This window comes from Dermochelys coriacea, chromosome 5 (genome assembly GCF_009764565.3).
Source record: "Dermochelys coriacea isolate rDerCor1 chromosome 5, rDerCor1.pri.v4, whole genome shotgun sequence".
NCBI classification, from domain to species: Eukaryota; Metazoa; Chordata; order Testudines; family Dermochelyidae; genus Dermochelys; species Dermochelys coriacea.
Genome location: NC_050072.1, coordinates 52,115,147 through 52,128,509, shown reverse-complemented (window position 1 = coordinate 52,128,509; position 13,363 = coordinate 52,115,147). Strand labels below are relative to the sequence as shown.

At 43.7% G+C, this 13,363-nt stretch overlaps 1 protein-coding gene across 6 annotated transcripts in view; it reads left to right on the top strand.

Annotated features, from left to right (window-relative positions):
- The window catches only part of DHFR (dihydrofolate reductase), a 47,809-nt gene that overhangs the window by 12,749 nt on the left and 21,697 nt on the right, over window positions 1-13,363 (top strand). The window lies entirely within an intron of this gene.

The window sequence follows — 13,363 nt, the reverse complement described above, 5'->3', positions numbered from 1 at the left end:
AATCAGGTTAAATTTGATTACTATTTGTATAGTGTGTTAGTGTTTCATAACTTAACTTTTGGAGCAATACAGCTGTGAAGTGTCTGTCTTGAACTACGTGGAATCATTTGTAAAATAACATTTTGTAGAGGGGGTGGGATAAACAGAACATGCAGCCTGTCTCTTATGTTCCTCATAAAAAACAACTTCTGTTAAGTTAGCTGTAGTCCAGGGGTCGGCAACCTTTCAGAAGTGGTATGCCGAGTCTTCATTTATTCACTCTAACTTAAGGTTTCGCGTGCCAGTAATACATTTGAATGTTTTTAGAAGGTCTCTTTCTGTAAGTCTATAATATATAACTAAACTATTGTTGTATGTAAAGTAAATAAGGTTTTTAAAATGTTTAAGAAGCTCCATTTAAAATTAAATTAAAATGCAGATCTTATCAGTTTAGTGTGATCCTTGCCCTTGCTTTTCCTTGCTGAGTTTTCCAATATCTAGCACATACTTAGATACTTTAAGCTGCACAAAGGCTTCTGAGTGATCAGTTGTTAATCTGCTCTGAGGGGGAAAGAGGACAGATTTCATGTGTGAAAATACCTGTTCACACAGGTACGTGGCTCCAAATGCTGAAAGCATTGCAAACACAAGTTTCTTCAAACAGTTAAATTTCACTGGCAGGGACATCCAGCAGGTCAAAATAAAGGCCCCATTGATCTCTCTTGGTAGCTTCAAGTGCACTCCACAGATCTCCAAACTTTGATGCCCACAATTCTGAGCTTTTCAGGTTTAATTAGTAAAGAAAGCATTGGGCCAAATTGCTGGAAATCTTGAAATCTGTCAGAAAATTCTGATTCCAGTTCTTGCATGTACAGTCTAATCTCAACAGTTTTCTATAATTCAAACGCAGTGCCTTGTTCCACGTGGCGTGATAGTGATGTAAGCAGCAAATCAGGACTTAAAAATATTCCAGTACAGTGGCACTGGAACAATTTTTAAGGTGCGGGTGCTGAGCTGCGCCCCCTCTTGCCCCTGTCTGCACCCCTCACTGCCCCAGGCTGGGGCCAATGGGCCACAGCTGGGGGTGGCTGCAGAGCCCTGGGCTTGCGGCCAGGACCCCAGGCCAGTCGCAGAGCCCCCAAGACAGGTGGCCAGGACGCGGGACTGGTGGACGGAACTCCGGCTGGCAGCCAGTACCCCAGGCCAATAGCAGGGCTGGTGGCTGGGACCCAGGGCCGGCAGCGAGCTGAGCGGGGCCGGTGGAAAGAACCCCAGCTGGCAGGGGGCTGGCGGACAGTACCCCAGGCCGGTAGCTGGGGCCGGCAGCGAGCTGAGCAGGGCTGGCAGACAGAACCCCAGCTGGCAGGGGCCTGGCGGACAGTACCCCACGCCAGTAGCTGGGACCCGGGGCCGGCAGCGGACTGAGCGGGGCCGGCGGACGGAACCCTACCTGGCAGGGGCCCAGTGGACTGTGCCTCAGGCCAGCAGTGGAGCCCCCGGGACTGATGGCCAGGACCCGGACAGTGTGAGTGCCACTGAAAATCAGCTCGCGTTCCGCCTTTGGCATACGTGCCATAGGTTGCCTACTCCTGCTGTAGTCAATCTTGTTGATTTGTATAGAAAATCCTTTTTGTGTTTGTCTGTCTTTCCTAAGACTCTGAGCTTCTTGAGGCAGGGACCTCCCCTTCTAGTATATCTGGAAATAACTTAGTGTGGGCACTACCTCTTCTATTGTGTATAGGCTTTCATACCATACATCACCATGGTACCGCAAATAAATGATAACTCTGCCTGATAAAGTAATTTTAAGAGGTGATTGTATTCAGTTATGCATATTAAGGAAGTTTCAGTGTACCTAGTGGTGGTTCTGAGTGCTAACGTGTTCCTGTTCCAAAAGGTGCTAGTAAAAGTTGAAAGATTCCCCCAATTTTCTTGTGTCTAATGACTAAAATGTATTAAGTGCAAGATATGATCAAGCTTCAGACTTAGCTCGTTAGTACAGTGAGAACTGAGTAGCATGTCAGTAGCAAAAGTTTGAAAATCTTACTTGGTCCTTAAAGTTCAGTAATTTTCCTCCACCTGATCCTGACTTGTTTCAAAAATGTGGCTTATCATAGGTGCCGACTTCCTCAGTTCTCAGGAGATGCTTCACCCTTTCCCCCACCCTGCCTCTTCCCGCCTATCCCCACTCCTCCCCTTCTCTCAAGCCCTACTCTTGCCCCTGCTCCTCCTGCACGCCACTGAACAGCTGATCACAGGATGCGCTGGGCGGGAGGGGGAGGCACAGATCCGTGGGGCTGCTGGTAGGTGTTCAGCGCCCACCATTTTTTTTTTTTCTGTCAGTTTTCCAGCTCCGGTGCACCCACAGAGTTGGCACCTATGACTCATACTTTTCCTTCAGTAAGTTTTCTGATACTTGTATTAAGATTATTTCTTCTTCAAGTAATTGCACATGTCCATTCCACCATAGGTCTTTAATCTGGCCAGTTTTAAATTTCAGTACTGGAGCTACACTTCCATCTCCAGGGTTTAAATCATGTTCATGTGGCAAATTGATGTTAGTGAGTGACCCACACCCCAGCTGCCTGAAATACTTGAGGAAATCCGATGTGAGTGATGAGTGTCACATTTGCAAAGGATTTAAGACTAACTCAGAGAAGGACAGAGTAGCCACCCTCAAGTGTCCCCATATACAGTCAGCGTTCTGTCTATCCTTAATACCATCCTTTTTCAGAGCAGGCACCAGATCCATAAGAGTTTGTCTGAAGTGCTCTGCCTGAGTTGTCTGCCACTGGAGCAGAAAAAGAGGCATAAGATTTCTGGGGACTTGGTACATCACTCAGCAAGATCATCAGTACTGAACCCTCTCTAAAGGCAAGAATTTCTGGAGGGACTCTAAGAAGAGGCACTTCCCAAAATAGTCTTAATCCAAGAAGAGGAGGTCATTAACCTGTGCCAGCTCCATTGAGATGGACTCCTGAAATATTCACTGGAGCTTCTTCATGCCATCTTCTGGAGAAACCGGAAGTCCAAGAGACTATTCTGGTACAGTTGACACTGGAATGGTATGGAGCTACTCAAGAGCTACTTAACTTCTCAATATTGGTTCCAGTGGTGCAGGAAGGCTTCCAGCTGGTTCTGGTGATTAGGCTTCCAGCCTTCAGGCTTCTGAAGCTTGCAGTGCCATTGCAATTGACTCTTTCCTTGCCTCATAAAACGGTACTGTCAAGAAGAGGGAAGCTGACTATGATTTCTGGTACTACCATCTTCAGCGTCGGGCTCTCTCTCTTCTGGTGCCAATGAGTTCTGCTCCCCTGTTATCAGAAGTCTGATTCTTCATCCTCTTCATAAACCACAGGTTGGGTCTTGTGTCTCAGCCTAGGTACAGTGTACATTTTCCATCGGAGACTTATGTGCCATGGATCTTACAGCAGCCACCTGTCAAGGAGCAATGGCTTGGTTAAGAATGGACCCCAGGACCATGTCAGAGGCCTTTCTGGACCCTATGTGGTTTTCCTCCCAACCCGCCAGGTCATCCTTTCAACCACCTCAGTCTATCAGCACCAGAGACAACATCTTTCTATAGTTGATACCAGGACTGGTACTGAGCAAGTGGAAGACATTCCAGCAGTTCCTCCAGCACATGAAATTGAGCAAATGCTGTCTCAGCATCTATTTGCATCCTCTTACTCATCACCAGATGAGGCTGTAGAGGTAATGAGTAACTCTTCCACATCAGAAGATTATAGCACTTACCAGGACTTATTAAAAAGATTGGGCACAGTCCCAGGATTTATTAAAAAGATTGGGCACAGTCCTAGATATCTAGGTGGAAGAGGTCTGTGAAAAATCCCCCAAATTGGTAGATATTTTGGTTTCAGTAGAACCCACCAGGGTGACTACTGATCAATGAGGCAATTTTGGAGACAATCAAGCTATTGTAACAGACCCCATCTTTCCTCCCCGCTCCCAAGCGAAAAAAGGCAGAGAGGAAATACTGTGTCCATTCTAAGGGTTTTGAATATCTGTACAGAGACACCCCTCCAGGCTCTTTAGTAGTTGCTACAGCTAATGCATTGGAGAGGCAAAGACACCATGCATCGGCTCCAAAAGGGAAAGATTCAAAGAGGCTAGACTTTTTTGGTTGAAAACTTTATTCTGCAGCAGGTCTGCAGGTTAGCCTTGCAAATCAACAGGAACTTCTAGGTCAGTATGACTTCCCCTTGTCGGAAAACATGTTGAAGTTTTAAAGACAGGTTACCTGACAACTGCAAACAGGAATTCATTGTGATTATGGACAAGGTCAAGCTAGTGGCCAAACAGCTCTTCAGGCTAGCTTGGCTGCAGGTGACTCCATGGCTCAAGTCATGGCATCTGCCTTAACTTTGAGAAGGTATTTGTGGCTGCAGTCTTCTAGTCTCCTGCCAGAGGTTCAGCAGCAGAGGCGCCAGAATGGGGTGGTTCATGGGGCCATGGCCCTCCCACTTTTGAAAGTGGAGGGGTCTAGCCCATCCACTTTTCACCACTGGCCTTGCCCCCTGCCCCTCCTCAACTCCTCGAGCCCCCCCTCCCCCCAGGCATGGGTGAGCCATGGACCCTCCATCTGCCTGAGGTGGGGGTGCCTGAGAGCAGCCCATGTTCCTGACCCCCACTCAGGACAGATAGGGGGTCCACGGCTTCCTACCGCTGCCCAGGCAGTTCTTACCATGGCCCAGCTGCGCTTCTTCTGCTCCCATGGCCCCGCCCCCAGGCCAGGAGCTGGAGCCGGAGCCAGGTCAGGGTAAGAGCCATGCAGACAGCTGTGGGGAGCTGCAGACCCCACATCTGCCTTGGGCAGAAGACATGGGGTGGGGACTGCTCTCAGCCCCGCTGCCGATGCCCCTCCCCCCGACATCAGGCAGATTGAGACCCCAGGCTCCCTGACCTGGCTCTGGCTTCTGGCTTGGTTGTGGGGGACAGGGCCTCAGGGGGAAGAGGAGAAGTAGGGGGTGGGGCCACAGAGGGAGAGAGGCCTCACACACACTCTCTCTTTCAGGAAGAATTCATCACTCCTTCAGCAGACCATCCAAGACCTCCCATACGAAGGACCTTTCCTTTTTTTGGACAAGGTAGTTGATAGGCTCCATAGCCTAAAAGATTCAAAAGTGATGCTAAAGTCACTTGCCAGGCAACCACCACTACCCTCATCTCCTGCAGCAGCTGGTTAGTCCAAACAAGGGTTTTGATATGTTGGTTAAGGACAGACTACTAGGCCCCAGAGTGCTATCTGCTCCTGCCACCCTATTTGCCAATCATTTATCCCACTTCCTAAGGGCTTGGTCCCACATCACTTCAGATTTGAGAGTCTTAAGCACGGTGGATTTGATCAAAGACTCTCTACATACACACCAATCAAAGAAAGAGCCCACGTGTATGGTGACTCGGTCAGCTTGTTTTCTCTAAGAAGAAACTGTAAGTATGGACTCAAGGAAAGATCCTTCATCTCTGGACTATCTGAATTCTAACAGAGCAAAATAACTGAACAAGAAGACTGAGATCCCCAGAGTTATTCTAGGTAGCCCTGAGAGACTTTTTGGAAACTGACAGATTACTACAGCTCTGCTACCATTTGGAATTATAGACTCTGATTCACCTATACATATATTTTACATGATTTAACCTCTCAATAACTCTTATTTCTTTTTCTTGGCTAATAAACCTATAGTTAGTTTACTATAGAATTGGCCTACCAGTGTTGTCTTTGATGTGAGATCTAGGATGGGTGAGTGAGTGGTCTCTTGGGACTGGGAGTAACCTGGAATAATTGTGATTTTTATTTTTTTGAGTGTAAGTGACCATTTCTCACATAGTCCAGCTTGCCTGGGTACCAAGGTAGACTGGAGTGTCTAAGGGAACTATCTGTGACTCCACCATAAGACTATTATAGTACTTTGGGTGTTCACATTTGGTACTGGGTTTGTGAAATCTAATTATAGAACATACCACCAGTTTGAGATGGCTGCCCTGCTTTTGACAGTCTGCCCTGATGTAGGCATTCATGTTTTGAGCTACTCTAGACATTGTGACAATGGTTATCCTAGTTTCCATTATTCCTTCAGTGGAACAAGGGGACTGATATATTCCCCTGGACTTGAATGACACTTACTTTCATGTAGCGAACCACCAGAAGTCTTTCAGATTCGTGCTATACGGGATCCACTACCAATTTACAGTACTTCCATTTGGTCTGTTGGTAGCTCCTTGCATTTTTACAAAATGCAAGGAAGTGATAGCAGTATTCCTTCAAAAGTCAAGGGTCCACATGTTCCCTTACCTGGACAACTGGCTAGGGAGAGGCCAGTCCAAGTTTCTAGTACGATCCAGAATAGCCATTATGCAGTCTATCTTTGATGCACTGGGTCTCCTAGTCAATGTGGACAAATCAATTCTGAATCCAGTACAGAGAAAAGAATTGATCAGGGCAGTCCTAAGCTCTACAAAGGTCAAAACTTTTCTGCTGCAATCAAGGTTTGAAACACTGTGGAGCTTAGTTATGGAACTAAAAACACATCGTGTCACTACAATATGCAGCTGCCTCAGGCTCCTAGCGGGGAGGGAAGATGGAGTCTGTTAAATGCTGCCATGTGCCCTATGTAGTGCAGTACTCCAGACTATACCTCAGAAAGCTACAACGATGGATAGCTTCAGTGTATTCCCCAGCAGTCATCGCTTAGATATAGAATCATAGACTTTAAGGTCAGAAGGGACCATTATGATAGTCTAGTATGACCTCCTGCACAACGCAGGCCACAGAATCTTATCCACCCACTCTTGTAACAAACCCCTCACCTATGTCTGAGCTATTGAAGTCCTCAAATTGTGGTTTAAAGACTTCAAGGTGCAGAGAATCCTCCAGCAAGTGACCCGTGCCCCTTGCTGCAAAAGAAGGGGAAAAAAACCCAGGCTTCTACCAATCTGCCCTGGAGGAAAATTCCTTCCTGACCCCAAATATGGTGATCAGTTAAACCCTCTGCATGGGGGCAAGACTCACCAGCCAGACACCCAGGAAAGAAATCTCTGTAGTAACTCAGATCCCACCCCATCTAACATCCCATCAGAGGCCACTGGGCATATTTACCACTAATAGTCAAAGATCAAGACATAATGGTTCTAGTACCAATACTTATCTTGTCCTCTCTGGATTGGGGGACAGACCGACTGCAAGTTTGTATGGGTGGGGGGAGTCCCTTTGTTCCCCTGCAACCAGCACATACCTTAGTCACAGATGCATTGTCCCTGGATTGGAGAGCACACATGGAAGGAGGAGTCCTGTTACCCACACACAATTCTCTGTTACTTGCACATTCTAGGGGCAACCACCCTTACCCTGTTCCTAGGGCTCAGGGCGTAACCTTCTGTGGGTTTGCAGGACCTTTTACCAGTGAAAAAGCCTTACACAAAATATCCTTATCCTCTATTTATTAACAATTACTAAGCAGAATACACATGCTAAGCATACAATGCTATGCTCACCAATCCTGATCAGGCAGGCAGACTTTCCGTTAGCCAGGCAAGGTCAGTCTCATCTGGATTCTGGCTGCTGCATGTCACAGTCATGCAGAGGATTCTTAGCAGCTTTGATCTTAGGCTGTGTCTTAGAGATGAGTTCTTCTCTTCTTCCAGGTCTTTCCTTCTTATGCTTCTGTTCCTTCTGCTGGGCTCCTTGGACCCCAGTTTATATAGTGACAGATTTCAGAGTGGTAGCCATGTTACTCTGTATCAGCAAAAAGAACGAGGAGTACTTGTGGTACTAATTTAAATTTGTTAGTCTCTAAGGTGCCACAAGTACTCCTCATTCTTTTAGTTTATATAAAAAGAACAGGAGTACTTGAGGCACCTTAGAAACTAACAAATTTATTAGAGCATAAGCTTCCGTGGGCTACCGCCCACTTCATCAAATGCATAGAATGGAACATATAATAAGAATATAGATAGATACATACATACATACATACATACAGAGAAGGTGAAAAGAAAAGGAGTACCCGTGGCACCTTAGAGACTAACAAATTTATTAGAGCATAAGCTTTCGTGAGCTACAGCTCACTTCGTCGGATGCATTTGGTGGAAAAAGCAGAGGAGAGATTTATATACACACACCCACACACACACAGAGAGAACATGAAACAATGGGTTTATCATACACACTGTAACGAGAGTGATCACTTAAGATAAGCCATCACCAGCAGCAGGGGGGGGAAAGGAGGAAAACCTTTCATGGTGACAAGCAAGGTAGGCTAATTCCAGCAGTTAACAAGAATATCAGAGGAACAGTGGGGGGTGGGGTGGGAGGGAGAAATACCATGGGGAAATAGGTTTCAGAGTAGCAGCCGTGTTAGTCTGTATTCTCAAAAAGAAAAGGAGTACTTGTGGCACCTTAGAGACTAACAAATTTATTAGAGCATGGGAAATAGTTTTACTTTGTGTAATGACTCATCCATTCCCAGTCTCTATTCAAGCCTAAGTTAATTGTATCCAGTTTGCAAATTAATTCCAGTTCAGCAGTCTCTCGTTGGAGAGAAGGTGAAGTTGCCATACAAACTGTTAGAGGCTAATTAATTAAGATGAGCTATTATCAGCAGGAGAAAAAACAACTTTTGTAGTGATAATCAAGATGGCCCATTTAGACAGTTGACAAGAAGCTGTGAGGATACTTAACATGGGGAAATAGATTCAATATGTGTAATGACCCAGCCATTCTCACTCTCTATTCAAACCCAAGTTAATGGTATCTAGTTTGCATATTAATTCAAGCTCAACAATTTCTCGTTGGAGTCTGTTTTTGAAGCTTTTCTGTGCACAATTGCCACCGTTAAGTCTTTTACTGAGTGACCAGAGAGGTTGAAGTCTTCTCCTACTGGTTTTTGAATGTTATGATTCCTGATGTCAGATTTGTGTCCATTTATTCTTTTGCGTAGAGACTGTCTGGTTTGGCCAGTGGACATGACAGAGGTGCATTGATGGCACATGATGGCATATCACTCTACTTGCACTACATTGAGGACATCATCATCTGGACCCATGGAAAAGAAGCCCTTGAGGAATTCTACCATGATTTCAGAGGTCACAGAATCCGTGACAAACACGGAGCCTTATTTATGGCTAACACCATTAGAAAAGGCTTGCAAAAAGTACTTCTGCATAGTAGAAAGTCTTCAGACAGGAGTACTTAGCTGGCTATATAGAAGCATCCAGTTCCACCAGAACGGTGTTCGTCTGGAGCAAGCTCCCATCCAAAATATGATGAATTATCTTCTGAACCTAAAACATCAAGGTCTAGCGGTTAGTGCTATCAAGGTTCATCTGGCAACTATTTCAGTTTTCTATCTGTTGGTGAACAACAAATCTTTTTTTGTTTGTTTGTTTGTTTTGTTTTTTTTTTTTTTTTTTTGTTTTTTCCCCAGTCCCCTTGCTATCGGGTTTTTGAAAGGCCTGGACAGAATATTCCCACAGGTACAAGAACATATTCTCCCATGGGAGCTGAACCTGGTATTTGCAAACTTAATGGGACCATCCTTTAAACCACTCGCGACTCATTCTCTACTCCACCTCTCTGTGAAGGTGGTGCTTTTGATCACAATTACCTTGACAAGAAGAGTGGGCAAGTTGAGAGCTTTGGTTTCAGAGCTTCCCTATGCAGTCTTTAAGGACAAGGTTTACCTTTGCTTTCACACCAGGTTCCTGACAAAAGTGGTATCCAACTCTCATATTAATCAGGCAGTCTATTCGCCAACTTTCTTCCGAAAGCCTCATGCTCATAGAGATGAAGAAAAGCTCTGCTCATTAGACATCAGAAGAGTTTTAGCCTTTTACCTGTACCAAACTAAGTCATTTAGATCATCACAATTGTTCATTGTGGTGATGGACAGAAGGAAAGGCCACAAGTATCTGTTCAGAGGATTTCCTCCTGGATTTCTTTGTGTATTCATTTGTGTTACCAGGTGGCTAATGTCACTCCACCAGTTGGAATGCTAGCCTATTCAACTAGGGCAAATGCAGAATCTGAAGCTTTTCCGGCACAAATTCCTATTCTGGACATTTGCAAAGTAGGAACTTGGTCATCAGTACACACATTTGCTTTTCATTACTCTATGGCCCATCAGTCCAGGAACAGTAACAGATTCAGGCCTTTTGTTCTACAGTCACTGTTCAAATAGACTGCAGACCCACCTCCAGATGAATCTGCTTCTGAGTCACCTACAGTGGAACAGACATTTGTAATCAGTTGAAGAAGAAAAAATAGTTACCGACCTTTCCGTAACTGTTGAAATGTGTTACACATGTCCATTTCATGACCCACCTTCCTTCCCCTCTCTGTTGAAGTCTGTACAGCAAGGAGAAATTGGGGGGGGGGGTGTTGGGGACAGCTCCATCCTGTATACTTCATGCAGAGATGCGTAAAAGTAGAAGGCACTTGAGGCACCCTGACAGGTAACGGGGAGGTGAAGGGGGGATGGGAATCTGTCAGTCATGCACTGGGTACACACTCACCTGCAGTAGAATGAATGCATGGAACACATCTCAAAAAATAACTAATAACCATTTATTACCCCACATAACATCATTACTCTAGTTCCAATATATGAGTGGACAGCCTAATTGTTGTCCATAATGTTAATTTTTATATAAGAGAGAGGTTAGGGTATTTCTAGGAGCCAGGGAAACTACTGTAATTTTATTCCCAGTCACCTACGAATCTTCAGAAAGGCTACTGGATTGCTTAATGAGATAGAGATGAAGTGCTTGCCTATGCCACCAGTTCAAATCCAACCCAGGCCAACTACAAAGGATCCCATGCTGCAGTGTGTAATATACAGGCAGATTGTTGTGCTCACATGGAGCCCCATTGAAATCAACGGGTATCCGTATGGGTTCAGCAGTCCATCCTCATACTATACAGGGATTGCGGGATCAGGGTCAAAAGGTGTTTCTCTCTGAGACTTTTTAATGTCCCATGTCATAAATTGAATTTGAATCCAATTCTCAGGGAACAGGTATTCCATGTTTCTCACTCTCAGGCGCATACATCATTATAATTGACATTAATTAGCCAACTTATTACCCAGGTCTGGGCCTGGAAACTATTTTACTCTCATACCCTTGGAGCTGACCCCTCTGGAACATTGTTGGTGGGATAGTCATGGTTTGTTCTCCACCTGTTCTGTGGATGACCCCAAAATCCAGAGCAGTCAATTCAGTGCTCTTCATGTGTGCATTCTTGAATTCACTTTAACATATCATATATGTGTGTATCAAATCTACATACAGACATTTTGAGCCTTTCATAATCTCCCTAGTCCCTGCATTTAATCACATTTCTATAGTTTCTTGACTGCTTGGTAATTTGATTGCTTATGTTGCTTTTTGCAGGTTTTCTTTTTCTATTTAGTTTTGTTTTGTTTTGGGCAGTAATAGCCTTTAAGGAAAAACATATACTTCCAGTTTCTCAGAGCCTTGCTCCATGCTTCTCTTAAGCTACCACACTCCCTAGTGACAAGCAACTCCCCTTTTAACAACAAATGTTAAGTTGTAAACATCCGTAACCAGAAGCCAATAAATGTAAATGTCTTGCAGGTTGGATAATTCTTCATGACTCTTTCTCCATTCTTCCCCATTTTGAGATAGTCTATTAATTTATTCCCCTACCCTGCTCAGTAGAGCCAAATAAAAAAAAAACTGTAACATGTCCAAACACTCTTGAAATTATGCTCTTCACATGCTAAATGCTATTCATAGTAAATTGAAGCCAAAATAACATAGAAAGGAATTCCACTTGGCAAATGTGTAATGCAGATTAGAGCTTTTCCTAAAGTGATGAGGATGTTTATTCATTTTACGTATAGCACTCTGTGAAGTTAATTTTTGCAGCTGCTAGAGTCATGCTCTATTGTTACGCTTTTCTGTGCAAAGATTGTTGTTGTTTGCTGGGGTAGGGGGAAGTAATTGTTTTCATTAATAAGGAGACTGGAAGTGCATTAAACGAGTCAGAAACCTTTTTATTGACCAAAATTGTTAAAACAGTTCAAGAGACAGGACTGCGTGTAAATGTTTGAGAGAACATATTGACTACAGGAAATCTGATAGATAGACCACCCAAACTATAAAGAGTAGCAGCAGGGAGAAAGTATGTAGCTAATTTTAGCTACATTACACTGTGCTGCCCATAACTGGGTTAAGCAATGTCACACATCTGCTCCTAGCCCTACAGCATTTAAAAATTTCAGTAATCATCCAAAATTTTAACTTTCTCAAGAGGATACCCAATTCAGTATTGTATCCCCATCAGCCATTGTATTGGTCTACAAATGGAGGGCCCAATCCTGCTCTTCAACAAAACAAACAAACAAAAACGCCTGGGCATACACATGTAACCGTAATATGTTGCACATAATTCTGTAGAGGATTTGTTTTCTTTTGTTTATGGACATTTGACTAGAACAGTGGCTCTCAGCCTTGCCACACTACTGTACCCCTTTCAGGAAGCTGATTTGTCTTGCGTATTCCCAAATTACACCTCACTTAAAAACAACTTGCTTACAAAATCAGACAAATATACAAAAGTGTCACAGCCATTATTACTGAAAAATTGCTTACTTTTTCCTTTTTATCAAATAATTATAAAATAAATCAATTGGAATAAAAATATTGTACTTGCATTTCAGTGTATAGTATGTAGAACAGCATAAACAAGTCATTGTCTGTATGAAATTTTAATTTGTACTGACTTTGCTAGTGCAACGGTAAGTATCTAGATGAATTGATGTACCCCGTGGAAGACTTCTGCATACTGACAGGGATACACGTATCCCTAGTTGAAAACCACTGGACTAGAACAAAAACTGGTGGAAAATATTGCAAGAGAATACATTTTACATGATATAAATTTTATAAATCTTTTTCCTAAAATAGTCAAAGACCTGCACAGACCAGATTTATATTAATAGAATTGTGTGCATTGACAGATGTTTGTAGTACCTAAAGTACTTTAAAAGCTAAACTTTTGGGGCACAGCTTCAAATCTGCAGGTAATGACTGCACATCCAGTCAAATAGAAGTTCAAATTAGCATGTCATCTTTGGGGAGAGAGAAAAATTAAAGTAACTTGGGTTTTTTGTCAGGGGTTAGAGCAGGGGTTGGCAACCTTTCAGAAGTAGTGTGCCAAGTCTTTATTTATTCACTCTAACTTAAGGTTTTGTGTGCCGGTAATACATTTTAACGTTTTTAGAAGGTGTCTGTGTCTCTCTCTCTCTCTCTCTCTCTCTCTCTCTCACATATACATATATATATATATATTATGTAACTAAACTATTGTTGTATGTAAAGTAAACAAGGTGTTTAAAATGTT